The 14,737-nt window shown below is 37.9% G+C and overlaps 1 pseudogene; it reads left to right on the top strand.

The window, feature by feature from the left end:
• The first annotated feature begins 10,787 nt into the window (after nt 1-10,787).
• On the top strand, nt 10,788-10,906 carry LOC136646768 (5S ribosomal RNA; annotated as a pseudogene).
• The last annotated feature ends 3,831 nt before the right edge of the window (nt 10,907-14,737 follow it).

The raw sequence follows: 14,737 nt of genomic DNA, 5'->3' as shown, positions 1-14,737 counted from the left end.
ACTCTGTTCCACATATTCTTAGAAGAACAAAGAAAAAAAAAGAAAAGAAAAAAGAAAAGCTAATGATTAAATAAGGTATTTGTGAGCCAATGGACAATGAACTTATTGTATTAGGACCCAGATATAGTGACAAGAGAGAAAAACTGTCTTTTAAAATAGGTGATTGGTGTATCATAGTTCAACAAGACTATAAACTTCATTGACCTTGACTGAGAGAAAAGTTGGTATTGGCATTCAGAATTGTATAGTTCAAAGGGAGACCAAGCTGATTTGAAATATTTCATTTTACTAAAAACTTTGTAGCCATTTAAAAACATTAAAGAGGGTGTTTCCACATATCCTCAAAGTGCAAGAGGCCAGGGATGTTTTTTGGATTACAGTAGTCAAATACAAGTCCATTTTCCATCAAGGACAGAATCTCAAATTAAAATCAAGTCATATCAGTTGGTAGCAGGACATCCAATACTTTATAAGCAACAGTGGGACAGAAAAGATGTAAGTTGGTTCTACAACATGTTTTACCTAGCTCAAGAAAGCTCTAGTGGACATTATACTGTATAATACTGTACCCTACTGTAATTGAAATGGCTATTATGACACTGGTAAAGTGAGATGTCTGATTGCAACACATGTAACCAGTTTTGCACCTTATGTTAATTACATACTGTCATACTTGGGTTTTTATAACTGATTTTTTTAACCTTCTGGTGTTTCCATAAGGTAGGGTCAGGACCATTAAGGCCACCCAAAATTTGATGGTTTATTTTGAGCTTCTAGTGCTTTGGAGGTTTTATAAGGAGGGCCCCAAAATAAGGGGGCTTGCTTAGCCTGTTTTTTTTTTTTACATTTTTTTATTTAAAAAATTAGATATAAATTTTTATTTCCAGTGCATCTGTCCCCTTCCACAAAAAAACATTATTTTACTCATCCTCCAAAAAGAAAACCCCAGATTTATAAAGATACAATACTATAAAATTAGGTATTTAAAAAGAGAACACAATGTGCAAATGCAAAGCAAAAACAAGTATACAAACATCGACTATTAGCAAGAAAGAGCTCAGAAAGCTATCTGACCCCCCATCACTGGATGATTTTATAAGCATTGGTTAAGAAATGGGTAAGGCTATTTGAGTATTTCTCTTTCTACATGCTTCTTGCTCATTTATGGTTTCAGATGTTCACTTTTTATTCACTGGCCTTTTAGCTTTTGAAATTAAAATAAAGCTTTTTTTTGGTCTACAGTAGAAATACATATTAACAAAAACAACAAAAAACAGAAACATTTTAGCAGTAGATTTATAATGTCCTACCTCTGTGGAACTAACATAATTTGAATAATAAATATATTTAAGGGCGAAACAACCTAGAAACAAAGGTGACAGATTTGTTTTAATTCCTGGCGCACTAAGCCTGGTTTCTTTCTTTTTTTTGTTTTGCTACAATTTTAGAGAGGTTTTGGACAGTTCAGTCACAATATGGCCACTTTAATTAAAACAACAAATGCTATCCACTGACCACTTAAACTGTGTCACTGTAATAGAAAATAAAAATGAAACGATATATATATATATTTGGTGACCAAATGATTTCTAAATACATTCTGAATCTTGGGCATCTTAAAGAGAGGTTAGAACCTATGATGAGAAAAACTCTTCCAAGATCTATATTCAAGAGAAGTTTGCTGTAGACACTGAGCAGGTAAGATAGCCTGACCTTCTGCTTTAAAGAAGAACAAACTAATCATCACACAGGAATGTTTTGGATTGAGATGTAATGCTGTTTTACTAGCACCATCACTGTTTTGAAAACTAGGACAAATCATGTTACCACTACTGTTAAGACAGCACTAAGATGTTCAATAAAATCTAGATAACTGATGAGTGGAAAAAGGATTTTCTTAGAAGACTAAGTACAGAGTTTTCTTTCTATGACTTTTATTTCAGAATTTGCTGTGCAATTTTTGTTGTTCTGAAATGTCTAGAATATAATATTTCTGTCTTCATGTACTTCCCGACAGTACATGAATTAAATTAATACAGGCAGAATGAGAACAAAGGTGCAGCACACAGTCCAGGATGGAAGGCTACTTCCAAAGAATTCATCAGTTAGTCAGAAATGTAAAATTAACATACAGATGTCTATCTAGTAAAGGATAGTTTGGTTTAAATCGAAATCCCTGGCCAGGACCCCTTGGAGTTGAATGGAACATGTACACTGATGAGGCAGGATAAAAGGGTAGAGGAGGGTGTTGGGAACAGGGGCACACTGCAACAAAAATGATCCAATTCTCTCTATCCCAGTCATGTAAATCTTTCTTCATCCTTTGTCAGAGGCTGCAGTCCTTCCTCTCTAAACTGGATCAAAATAGCACTTTCCATTTCGAAGTGCATGGAGTCACAAAACAAATAATAGCGAATAGAAATGTAGTTCTTCCAAAGGAATGATTAATACCTACACATGGATTTTAAGCAGTATAATGTTGATTTCAGCCCAACAACCCTACTGAACCTGGTAGCCACTTGATGCCGCTTGCAGGTTTGCATAACACTGAACACTGGCCAGCAATCCTGCTTCCAAAAGAAATTCAGGGATGCCTGTAAGGATTATCTAGTTAAATGAGAATACGGTATTACGAGACACCATAAAGTTCTGGACCACTTCCTATGTCTTATTAATCAACTACAAATTAATAGCAAGTTATTAATCAAGCATCAAAATTCTGTTAGTATTGTTTTGATTATCTTACCATTTCTTAAATGGATTCAGTAGGCTTAGATTCCAAATATATACTTATACTGAAAGGAGTAAAGAACATCACATTGAACTAGAATACTTGTTCATAGGATGGGTACAGCACTTGCACTTGAATGCATCATGGTCCTTCTTTGTAAACTCTTTATGAGGGAATATGCTATTATGATGATGTTCTTTAATTTAGTGATGGATACTTTGCAGTTTCTAGTCTAGTGAGTTGCATCATTGGGCCAGAAAGGATTGTGGCGTCTCCCCCCCCCCCCAAGTTATCAGTTGCTGTCTAAGCTGGAGAGAGAATGGTAGATGGTGTAAGGTTCATAGCCCATGAGATTTCCTTGGAATGACATAGTGGATTGGTTTTACTAAAATCAAATGTTTTTGGATGACTACAGATGAATATTTACTAAAAGGGACCTCCGCAAACCCTTGGTAAGTTGGCCATCTCAAGCATGTTGACAATTGGCAAGGACAATTTTACTGTCATACTTTCTCTTTTTATGTGCATGTCATTACAGAGTAGCATGATAATGGGTCTGTGTTCACCCTATCATATTTAGGGTTGGAAAGAAATTTTCAGCCACAGCAGACTGGCTAATGGCCCTTGGATATTTTTCACTATCTAAAGATTGTGACTTGGGTTTTTTTTGTGCATTATCAGAAGCTATCTACTTTGCAAGCACCTTTTTGCTGCATGTGACACATTGTGGTCTACATTGCATAGGAGAATTGGAGATGGTGAGGGTGGATAATTCTACCTTTTGGGCAGGCAGCTGGATTAAATAGACTTGATGTTTTCCGATACTGCAATGCTAATTATACAATTAAAACTCTTTTAAATGCATTTAATCTCGCAATTAAATTTAAAAATCTTTTAACACATGGAAATCACTTTCTGCAAGATACTTTTTTGTTTCTGTGGCAGAGCCATCTTGTTGCTAGCCAGAAGGGTTGTATTTCTACTTTAGTGCTAGATTAGTGCTAGATTGAAAGCTTTCAGGTAAGCTATCAGTGTCTGTAAATACAGATTGCTACAGAGTAATTTTTCTTTTAATTTTGCGAAGTGAGACTGGATTTGAATGGAAGCAGAGACTTCTCTGCTTTCTTTCTCCTTTATATGACCCCCTGCATTGGCCTTCTGATCCCATAAATACATTTCAGTAGTGCAATACAATGCAGTCTTAGTGCAAAAATAAAAAGCCTTATCCAAAACGAAAATGATTCTCCCTTCCAAATATTTCAAGCATCCAAAACTAAAGCAGAAGTTGTAGTCTCCGACACTGTCATACACCTACTTCCAATTCCTGTTTGTTTCTGCTTAGACCATGGTCATCAGTCCACCTTCGTCTCTAGTGTTTTTTTGTTTTTTTTATAATAAAGCTTTTTCATTTCAAAGGTGGAAAAATACATGAAGCCCTAGGAAGACATCATAAAAGTATGCCACATGAGTGGGAGACCTAGTGGATAAAGCCAAGGTCAGTAGTGGTTTCTAAATTGTCAGGTGGCTCCATAGCAATGGGCATACACTATTGTAGATACAATATATAGATCTGTTCCCAAAACGCAATTTTAACAGTGCCTTCTCTAAGGTTCTACAGTGCAAACAATTTTTCAGAGTACTAATTTGCAGTATGTATCCTAATTAAACAAGTCAACATGAATTTGATTTTGGATTTCTCAATCCTATGCATGTTTACTTGGAAGTAAGTCCCATTACTTTTAATGGGGCTGACTCCTAGGTAAGTATGTAATGGATTGCAGTATTATATATGCATCATCAAATGCATTTTTTTTCCCAAGGGCCTTTTCAGGACAATCGTGCCAGGAGTGTAGATTATTATACAAGAAAACAAAAATTCAAAAGAAAACTTCACCAAAGTGTACCAGTGGATTAGAAGGTTATAATTAAATCTCATTTTCCTTCTCTTTACTGAAAAGAAATTAGAAATCTTAAGGGATTTTCCACTTTGTTAATCAGCAATAGCACGTTACTTTGAAAAACATAGAAAGGAGCAAGAGTCTGGAGATTGTTTCCATCATATGACAGCCTTCAGAAATTAGTTTCTAAAACTCAGATATGCAAACACAAGAGAGAGACATTAAAATTATGGAAGCAGAACAAGTTGCATTGGTGAACAATGAACATATGGGTAAATACTTGTAAAGAAATATAACAGAAGATGATTTTGTGTTCATTCCAATCTAATCTTGTCTAACAAATTATGTGAAGGATTATTGCAAGATACAAATTATCAAACTCATTTCTTCCTGAGTTTGAAACTACAGGTCATCCCTTGTTATCCGCTGGAGTTCTGTTCCAGAACCCCTAGTGGGAAAAAAAAAAAAATCTGTGGATTAAAAAACACTGGAAAAACAGATTTAAAGACCCACTTTTAGGTTTCTGCCCTTCCTAATGGAATAAGGTCGTGCTTCAATATCCGCAGGGGTTTGATTCTGGGACTCCTTGCTGATACTATAAAATGTATTAAATAAAAGCAGTTAAAAAAATTAAAAAGTGCATCCCTTTACAATTGTGGTTTAAAAACAGCTTTTCTTACTGTTTTAGAAAGGTAGTCAGCAATTAAAAATGCAAAAGACCCCCTTCCTTTGCCTGGTTTAGCTGAAGAATGGAATGATTGCTTGCATGACTGTATTTCTAAAACAATGGGTTTTTAAAATGTGATTTTAAAGGGATGCATTTTTCCCCTTCTCCAGGGATCAGCACATTCCTGCTCATTTGCAGTGGCCATTCGTGTTGAGTCAAATTCGTGTACAAAAAAACCATGTATAACAAGGTTGGACCTGTAAACAGAACGTGTCCAACTCCCTACCCCTTGACAAGAACATTTAACGTACACTGTTCCCTCTTGAATCAAAGAGAGATCTTTTGGATCAGAAATTAAGAAGAAATCTGAGCCAGAATGATAAAAAAACTGGGTATGGGATGCTGGACAACATCTCCAAACTTGTCCACTGCTACTGGAAAAGAAAGCAAGCTCATAACAACAAGATGCTAAAATCTTGTAAATTTTGGGGGACCTTAAGTTCTAAAAAAACTGCAGACTAAGAAAACAAAAGTCAGATTTTTTTAATACCAAATATTTCCTTTTTTTTGACAGAAATAATTTAAGGACTGCAATTGTTTGTTGAAATTGTTTCAGCTAGTATAACTATCTTTGTATAACTATCTAGTATAACTATCTTTGTACAATGGCTGGAATCCCAAGAGCTTTATGTGCATGCTTAAAGTGCACAGGTACTCTACTCTAGCTTCAGGTCTTGTGACAGGTCTCTCAACTTCCATGAGTGTGGATTTTAGTACTCCCACTCATGTAGAATTCTTTGGACCTGATTGATCCTACAGTAGGCACTGGCACGCATCACATCTTTGTTACATTTTTAAGATGGGATATGTTATTTTATTCAGTCAACGAAAACAAATTGTGTAAGCATATTAAGTGCCAAATTTTGGTTCTTAGATCAATTCACTCTGGGAATAATTTATTATTTATAGGTTTAGGTTGTGTTTTAAAGGCCTCATATAGTGCCTGTTCAAAGACATTTTAATTGCCATTTCACATACTGAATCTTTATATAAAACAATTTCTGATGCTTAAATAGCCCCTAATTTAGGATATCTAAATTATTTTCCCATTATGATAAACATTAAAATATTAACAATCAAAACCTTTGGGAATAATGGAAGAGTTAGGTGATAACAAAGCAGAACAAATTCCTCCATTCTGGTTTGTGTCCACCCCCCACCCCCACCAGTAGCTCTTTAAGGGAATGAATGGATAAATTGTTTTAGCTTTTCATATCAGACATGGGGAAAAACACCGGGTCAAAAATTCAGATGTTCAAGTAAGATTTGTTTACCTTCAGATGGAAAGGCTTGCTTACAAAACCAGTGATTTCTACAATTCAATGTATAAATTTTGATTAATTAAATAACTCTGGTATACAGTGTGAGAATTAGCATACACGTTTTCTTATTAGGTTGGATGATTTTCACGTCACAGTCTGTTTGCAGTGAGCCTGAGGGCCCAATCCTAACCAAGTTTCCAACACTGATGCAGCTCTGAGTTAAGGGAACAATGTTCCCTTACCTTGTGGAGGCCTCTGTGACTGTCCCCTTGCTGCAGAATGCAGTGTACATCCTGTGGCACAACTGCATTGGTGCTGGAAAGTTGGATAGGATTGGGCCCTGACTGATATACCAGGAAAAATGAGTTGGTGTAGCAGACTGGCTAAGGGACGGAGCTGTGAATTATGACCTCCCTGGTTGAAAACTCACCTTTGTAATGATGGCCTTAGGCAAGCCACTCTTACTCAGCTTCAGTTCCCTAGCTCCAATATGGGAATAATAATACGTAGGTTACGAAATTGTTGTAAGGACTATGTCAAGATAATGCCCGTGAAGTGCTTTGCATACTCAGAAAATACTATATAGAAACATATTATTAATGATCCTACTATTGCTTACATGGCCATAAATGAGAAATGAAATGGAGGCAAGGAGTAAACTACAGATTATACATATGAACATGTGCAACAGTGCCCTAATAACTAAAAAGCAAAGCTGCTTCAGGAGGGGGGAATTTAAAATAGAAAAGTGCCAAGGCAGGTGGCACCAAACTCTTCCCCTGTTGCCCCAAACCATGCATGAACACACATTGAAACCACACTGACGGAAAAGGGTTCAATTTCCCTGTCACTTTTCTGTTCTAACACCTTCCAGGTAAGTTTGCTCTTTTCAGAAATGCACAAGGACACAGTCACATGCATTATGAGCAAAATACACACAAGACTCTGAATCAAAAGGTTCAGATTTTGCCTTCCTGAACTCTTCAGTCTCCAGTTTATCCCTAGACCACGGAAACAAGTCTGAGATTAAGTGTTAAGGCTTATTATAAAACCAAACCAATAGAGCTACTTTCATGATTTTCTTTATGAGATTTGCTATATACAACAGAAGATGGTGAAATTAATTTTGGAACAGCACTGGCAGAATTTTCCCTTTTCTACTGGGAACTTTTTCTACACTTCAGAGTACTTTCCAACAACACATGGCTTCATAATAAAGATCGATATGCAAAGGCAGTCAAGTCTAGAAATTCAGCACCTTTGTGCCACTGATTCATAGTTATCCTGTGGCTTTGATTTCATGTCACTAAATTACCTGTGTCCAAAGTGAATAATGACTGAATAACTGTTTTACTATTGGCTGTTTTATTCTGGTTAAAAGAAGAAATATGTTGTAAAAATCAAGAAATGTTAAAGATTTTCTAACTAATAAAGACAAATTATGATATAGACATAAAATAGTTGAACAACACTGAAACATCATCAAAGATCTTCCACTTTACTGGAAGTTACCAGTTTACCAGTTACTTTTACTGGCAACATAGCAAAGAAATTCCTTGTGTTCAGTGCAAGCTCTTATTGCTCTCATTCTTTGGTGAAGTGCCTCATTTTGGTGAAAGGGTTTCAGCAAAGAAACTTTTCTTGTTTTATGAAAGGTGGTTCATACAGTCCCTGGGTTTAAGGGCTTACAGGTGATGAGGTGCATATTGAGCTTCTATGCATGCCCTGCAATATGCAAAACATCACACGGGCATATAGCTAGGTGGAGTGATCTATTCAATTCATTTTGTGGTGATCACATGTACAAACAGTAATGTTGGAGGGGCATGCACAAGCCCCTACACCTGACTGCATGCAGAACCTATAACTCTGAGGGATTGCAAATTGATCCTTTTTTGACCTTATATGTGAAAAGCTTAAAGAAATTCTGCATTCTTTCAAGACTTTCTAATACTAACGAATAGAAAGAAGAATCTTTATTGATGCAAGAACTCTTGACTGACATCAACTAGATCTGTCAAGTCCCCCAAATTATAGAATTTTTAATGAGGAAAAGAACAAGGATGTCTGCTGAATTAAAGGCTATGTTTTTATTGGAATGTGAGCCTGCACAATACCTTTCATCCAGTAAAATGACTGAGTTGAGGATAGAAAGGAAATTTTAAAAAAGTATGATGTGATAAGATAAAATAATCAACAGCTATTTAGATGTAGAACTGATAATATACAAATGAGAGTGTCAAAACAGGAACTAAAATCCTTAAAAACCCACACTGAATTAATAGCGGAAAGTAATGAATGGTAGTTGGTTTAAGTGGTTTCCTAGATTACCATAAGTTCTTTATCTGTACATATATTTATTCAGAGAATAAAAAAGAGGGGGGAAAATCACATCAAAGTACTACTGTGAAAAGTTGACTATTGACTATATTGGACATGTTTGTAAAAGTAGTTTTCACCAACCAGTGATTTTGTTAGTTTCACTTTCTTCTACAGAATTGCCTTCTGAACACACTAGAATGTGAAAATGCACTGAGAATATGTACAAATTTGGTACCATCTGGTTTCTGAGACCTTTCCTTAATAAATGCAAGCAGCAAACTATATACATGTAAAATAAGCACAAAGGCCCTTCAGAAAAATTATGTATTTTTAAAGACAAAGATGAGGCCAAGAGATGCTACAGCAACTAATAACTCCTTTACAACAGTTAACTGATCACAATATAAGATTGTCAGAAGTAGGGAAGGGTTGTGGCTTTTTAAAAACAGACATCCAGAAGCAGATGAGAGAGCATGCTATGAGACTAAATTAGAAGTCAACATCTGGATAAAGTTTGAGTGGAAACATCAAGAAGGTCTGATTCAGTATTCTGTTTCATGAGCTACATAGAAAGAACTGCATGAACATGATAAACAACAGATTCCTTGGATTAATGTGTCTAGGTTTCATACTTGTTCAATTAAAGAATTTTTTCCTTCCACCAACCTGATTGTTAGATCTCTGTGATTGAAGATTTTTCAATAGAACACAGACTCAAAAGTGCAGGAGATAAGATCATTGTTGCAAAGCCAAAGTGTTAAATGAACTATAGTGAATCTGGTGTCCATGAAATTACTGTATGAAATGTTAGGTAATTACTTGCCAATAACTTGCCCTACTAACACTTTTCAATTTAAGGGGTAATTCAAACAAGTAGATATGTTGTATCTATGTACTTGGCTTTAAGAATTTACATCAGCCTTGTTCATAAGTCCACAGAAGTTATTAGCCTACAAAAAGTTTACTAGCCAATGTGACCACACACACACACACACACACACACACACACACACACACACACACACACACCTCCTATGTTAGGCATTTATGGCCTAAAAGAAGAAGTACCACCAACTTTGGTCAAGTTTCCCTATCTTGGTTGCCTGTGTGGGGTGATTCTTATGTGCCATAGTAAATGTCAAAAGGCTATTTACAAGCTTGATTTAACTTGAATGGTGGATAATAAATTATGGGATGAAGTGCACAACACTCTGTTGGTGGCCATTTTGGGAGTGCCGCTTCAAGAAGACATTGTGCTGGAGCAGGTAAGGCAGTGGCGGGGCACGGCTAAAATGGGAGGAAGGAGGAACAGGGTGGGGATGCTACAGAAGGGGATGGTGTACAAGATCCTGTCCTCTCTGCTATCAGCTTCCCTATTCCCTTTCTCTCTTTGGACTTGTGTCAGCTACAGAGCTGGTGTATATCTGAGGGGACTATTGTGGAGCAAGAGACTGACAAAGGTGTATGGGGATTTAAATCTCCTTTTCCCTCCAAAGCCTCCTGATCCCCCCTCCCCGACTGGATATAGCGTGCTTCTTTTTGGTGCAGTTGCAGCCATTGGGGGGGGGAGAGATAAGACTGGGTTGTGTGACATCTGAACTGGGTCACTGACAACTGCATCTTATTTCAATCAGGGAAGGTCACATTGCTAATCATATTCAGAGTAATAGTTAAATAGTGTGCTGGTGATCCTAGGGCATTCAGAATCCCTTCCCATTTTTTTTTACCCTGGAGGAAAAAGTATAACATGGCATTTTATATCAGGATCTATACTGGAAGAGAGAAGCCTGTCAACTGTTTCATTTCTACAAACCAGATGGGCAGCCCAATCCTGAGCTGCCCAGAGCTACTACAGCAACTGTTACCTGCACATGCCTGATCTTGTCTGATCTTGGAAGCTAAGCAGGGTCAGGCCTGGTTAGTACTTGGATGGGAGACTGCCTGGGAATACCGGGTGCTGTAGGCTTATACTATAGTCTTTCGAGACTGAAGGAGGTTGCCAACCATTGCCAACCGGAGCTGTGGGACCTGGCGGCTCCACGGAGGGCTCCCGCGGGAGGCTCCTCAGGAGAAGGGGATATTCGTCCCCTTCCCCCAAGTAAGGAAAGCAGCCCCGCAATGGGGCTACTCACTTTAGCGGCAACTGTTTGGTTGCCGCTAAAGTGACGGCGCTCGTGTAGGGTGAGCAGCCCTGCCCAAAAGTCCTGGATCCTGTGGAGCTCAGCTGCACAGATCCGCCTCTCCCCCGCCCCGACACGCCTCCCCCACACCCCTGGCCATGCCTCCCCCCTGCCCGGAACGCTTCTCCCCATGCCCCCGGACATGCCCCATCTCCCGTTTCGCAGCCCGGTGGTCACAGAGACCGTCGAGCCGTGGAACCCAGGTGCCCACTGTGCACTGGCTCAGCGCCGGCCAGAGCTGAGCCAGCTCTGGCAGGAGACCAGTGGTAAGCCCCGTAAACATGCCTTACAGCACATTTGTGACTGTGGTCCGTGCCATCGAGGCGCGGCATGGACCACAGGATCGGGCTCTCAGGCTGCAATCCTATACACACTTATCTGGGAGTAAGTCCCATTGAAACTCAATACAACTTACTTCTGAGTAGACATGCATAGGATTGTGTTGTACATCTAATATTGTGGAGAGAAGTTATGTTTGTTTATGTTTCTTGACCTTCTGATGGACCAAGAGAATTACCTGTACTTTTTAATAAGAGTGTTGTAGTGCTTTTCTTTTTTTGTTTTACTCTCCCAAATTTTGCTAAGGAAATTTATTTTAAAAATAGGAAAAGTCCATAAAGACAATACAGAGGCTGTTAATAAAAAAAAGCAATCTAGTTTTAGTGTGTTAATCATTAAATGGCTCAAGTTAACTGCTGCAGTTGAATAGTGAATAGTAAATGTGAAAATCCTTGTTATTCTATATCTGGCAGATTCAAAGGTACAAATCAATATACTGTATGTGTATATGTATATATATGAATGTGTTATATATTGATACAGAGATATATATATATATTGTATGTACGTGTACATATGTTCTAAATTTTAGAAATACTGTTTTGTAGTGTAATGTATTTAACTAAGCAGAGCTAAATAACAATTTGTCCTTTCCCACTAAGTCACTAGTACTATTTCATTTTAAAACATTCCAAAAAAGAAAAGAAAAACCTCAAACATTTACGGTCACTGACATTTTGATTAGGACAATATACAGTTATTAACAAAAATACTCTCCTTCCCAAATGAATAACATTCTTGTTGCATTCATTGTCATATTTAAAGAGGGAGGGAAAATGCCACCAACACAAGAAAGACTACTCTGTAAGAAAAAAAAGTCTATGTTACAAAATCTTCAAATGAAGCAAAAGAATTCTGGAGCAAAGAAACTAGAGCCACTATGCTTCTAAAATATGCTGCTTTAGATAATCTGCTCACCTAACCCACTTCATAATCAAGTGTAGTTTATGGTTGGAGAGTGAGTTCTTGAATGTACAGAGAATGCACTAAGAGTTCACTAAAATGTTCTAGCATTTCTTTCTTCACCTGATAATATATTTGTCAGTTAGATTAAATAATAACATTCATTCTTGGAGAGACAATGGCAAAGGCCACATTGGTTCTGGGAGCTTTAGTTACTGATATATAGGACAACATATAAATGCACACATTTAGCTATTCAGTGTATCTTACATGAAATAGGGAAAAATCCAGAGTGGGCTACAGACTGATAACTGTGTCCAAGAGTTACTTATTCTGTTGGCAGTATCAGGCTGTTCAGTTTGATAACTTCCTACTATCAACTCTCATCCTTATTGTACAGTTGCTACTTGGAGTCCTTTGCTTGCTTTGACCTAATTCTTTGACATAACCAATATCAGTAGAAGAAACTCATCAGATATTCACATGTAAATAAGTCTATTACAGGAGGAAACATGCCAGGTACTCTGAGCAGCATTTTAAGGCCACATGAGGCTCTGGGAGGCATTCTTCACCCATCCATACAATACTTCAGTACCAAATCTGAGTCCAGATCTTAGCATTTATCTAGATTATATTTGGGTAAAGCTCATTTGACAGTATTTGTCTCATAAATATGGATTTGTTGGCTTAACAGACACAAATGTGTTAATATATGTGTATTCACTACACACAGGGTGACCAGATACAATGGAGAACCCAGTGTCTATACTTTTAGCCACTATATAGATGAGGAAATTTTGGCAGGTGCAGCTCACCATGGAAAGGTTTAAAAAGCTGCACCTGCCAAATATTCCTCTTCTATACAATGGTTAAAGGTATAGGCACTCTGTCTTCCATTGTCTCAAGTCACCCTGATTGCACAGAATTGAGCCAATAGAGGCCTGCAGGCAAAGATTTGACTGGCAATTTATACAATCAGTTTGTGAAACCCACACCCCTCCACCCAAGTATCCAAAATGACCTTTGTGGGTCAGAATCTTGGGGCATTGTTGCCAGACTAATTTGTTGTTTGTGCGAGTATGAAAGAGAAACTTATAGTGACAAAGTAACAATCAGGGCGGATGGGGAGAAATTATAGGTTGTTCTTAAACTCCAGTGGAACTAACATTTTAATCCTATGCATGTTTATTCAAAAGCAAGTCCCACTAAATTCAATGGAACTTACTACCAGGTAATTGTGGATAAGGTTGCAACCTAATGTTATAATGCTGTGCACAGTTATTTGGGAGTGATCTCCACTGACCTTAGCAGCACTTCCTAATAAAGCTAGGATAAGATTGCTAAAAGTTTGAGTGGAGAGAAACAATTGGTTATTCCTCTAGGCAAAGAAGTATGGAGGGGGGAACCCTTCCTTTAAACATAAGAACTCGTGGCTCTTATTTTCCCTCCCTTGTGGTTACAGTTGCCTGTAGCAACTCTGAATCTCAGAGACCAGCCACGTGAGTGAATAAGTAGGGGGTGAGGTGAGGTATCACAGGAGGTGCTGCTCCTGCCTGTGCAGGATGTGGCTGCAAATTCTTGCAGTTAAATTTGACTGACTATGCTCCTGACCTGGTTTGATCTTGCAGCTTCCTCTCCTTCTCTAGGGAGTGAAAGAAGCATGTGCTCCAGGGTGAGCACTTCTGATGATACATGTCACAAAGGAGGGGGGGTGGCAACCATGTTTTCACTGCACAGAGAAAAAATGTTGGTTGCTTACTCATTGGGAGCCCTGCAACAAAGGGAAAGGCCCTTGTCCTCCCTTCTTTCCTGTGATGTGTGGGGAGAGGATAGTGGCAATCTTTATCCTTTCATTCTGTTCAGAGGGCCCTGGAAGAAAGAAAATAGTACAGCTTTCTGCCTTTTCAGCAGCCCTGCACAGTGTAAAAATAATTATGCTTCTAAAGGCTTTTTAAATTATTCCATCCTTAGTCAGAGGAGGAAACAGTGGACAGGGGAGTAGCTGATCCTGGTCACATTTACAGTGTTTGTGGTAAAAATTCATGGCCACAAGTGCATTGCAATCAATATCTGTATAATCAAAGTTCATTCACTGTTCCCCTTTAAATACCTGGTTCAGTCACAACACCCACTGAAGTAGAACTAGTCAATTTACAAAAGAGAGTTAGGAAAGGTATATCAGCTTTCAGCGACAGGCACAGTTATAATAATTCTTCATGAAAGTCGTTTCCTATCAAACACTGTATAATGCTTTATCTCTGAGATCCTTCAGATAACTCAACATCAGAAAAGACATTGATGGTATAAATGCCACTTACTTGATACTCAAAGCAATCTGAGATTAACAGGCCTAGTTAAAGGTAGGAATCTTGGAA

Source organism: Tiliqua scincoides, chromosome 3 (genome assembly GCF_035046505.1).
Source record: "Tiliqua scincoides isolate rTilSci1 chromosome 3, rTilSci1.hap2, whole genome shotgun sequence".
Taxonomy (NCBI): domain Eukaryota; kingdom Metazoa; phylum Chordata; class Lepidosauria; order Squamata; family Scincidae; genus Tiliqua; species Tiliqua scincoides.
Note: the sequence above shows the minus strand (reverse complement) of the source record. Positions and strands in the feature narration are given on the sequence as shown.